Below are 1,554 nucleotides of genomic sequence, written 5' to 3'. Positions count from 1 at the left end.
TCTACCATTAAAAGCAACAGAGATATTTTAAATACAAATCTCAATGATTTTGTAACAGTAATTCCTCCCAAGGTCACCCGAAGGTCAACATATCATACACATTTGAATTCGTCTTTGTATCTGCTACAATACTACAGTAAAGAAAATATCTCATCCCATTTAAAAAAAAATATTGACCTTCAAAGTGACCTTCGAATTTCACCAAAAAAACGACCTGGAGATACTTCTCGCGCAGATGGTAATATTGCTCCTTCGAAACTGAAACGGTTTTATTCGAACTATTTCTTCGTATCGTTTAAAGCAACGGAGATATTAATTAACGGAGATAGCGGTCAGCTTAGTTGAGGACACCCTGTATACAAGGTTGTCGAGAGTAATTCGTCTCGGATCTCGCTGTTAATTATTATACATGTTAAATTTGAATACCTGCCGATAAGACGACCGTAATCGCTCTCCCCATGAAGTTTCCTCGATGGCATTCTTTTTATTTACGTACACGATTTCTTTTTGATTTTTTCTTCGGTGCCAAGACTTATCAACGCGAGAGTATTCAATTATCGTTGGTACATGCTATTTGTCGTAAAGTCGGGCGATACATAAATTATGCGTGCAATTATCCCATTGTCCACGGCTCTCGACACTTCCGTTAAAGGACACCTATTTTTAATGTTTCGGAGGAATTTGAATAGAATTTTACAATTTTTTGAATTTTCGTCTTTTTGACAACAAACTTTTGCATCGAAGCTTTCTCAATTTCGATGCAACAAATTTTACAACGAATCTCGATTTAGTTGCAATTTTATCATATATTTGTTGTAGACTCTAAAACGAAGAACAACTAAAATATTTACAATGTGGATTTTTAATTGAAGAGTCTGAAAAAATTCTGAAAAATATCCCCACTTTTCTAACGTGTCTCAGATTTTTCCCAACATTTGTCAAAATAATGTAAGAGAAATAATTTAAGAAAATAGAGGAGAAATTGTGTAAAAATCTGTTTTTAGTTTTTTGCCCTTTAAGGCAATTGTTAGTTAATTGTTAGTTCTTTTTTAGAATTTTTTCTAACTATAAGGAATTTTTATAATTGGTTTTGCAAACATATTTATTCACATTTTGAGAATATACACAATTTTGTTTGCAAGTAAAAATAATCAAAATTGAACGTAGTAGTACAAGTGATATTGTGCAGTCCCTCCTGAAAAAAATTATATTCACTTTAAAATATGAATATTGATTTTTTATATTTTTCTTGTTATTGGAATATTAAAAACAAAAATATTTAGGATAATCAAATTTTGAAAACCGTGGTTCAGACGATAAAGTCATATCCTGAAGATTAGCTATGTGAAGCTGGCACTTGACTTTTCAAAAATGAATTTTTTTTTATAGAAAATGAAAGTATTTCGTTTGTACTTGATTGTATCACCAATAGTTTCGTTTGTATCTTCATTAATTAATAATTAAAAAAAATTCAAAAAATGGTCAGCACCCGATATTGAGATTTTTGAAATCTGTTTTTTCCCTATTCTTTAGAATCGTTTGTGCCCGTTTGTA

General features: G+C 31.0%; 1 protein-coding gene across 5 annotated transcripts in view; it reads left to right on the top strand.

The window, feature by feature from the left end:
• The window catches only part of LOC128885336 (putative phosphatidate phosphatase), a 79,681-nt gene that overhangs the window by 27,942 nt on the left and 50,185 nt on the right, over positions 1–1,554 (top strand). The window lies entirely within an intron of this gene.

The sequence above is a fragment of the Hylaeus anthracinus genome, unplaced genomic scaffold (assembly GCF_026225885.1).
Source record: "Hylaeus anthracinus isolate JK02 unplaced genomic scaffold, UHH_iyHylAnth1.0_haploid 11981, whole genome shotgun sequence".
Taxonomy (NCBI): domain Eukaryota; kingdom Metazoa; phylum Arthropoda; class Insecta; order Hymenoptera; family Colletidae; genus Hylaeus; species Hylaeus anthracinus.
This window is presented reverse-complemented; position numbering and strand designations above follow the sequence as displayed.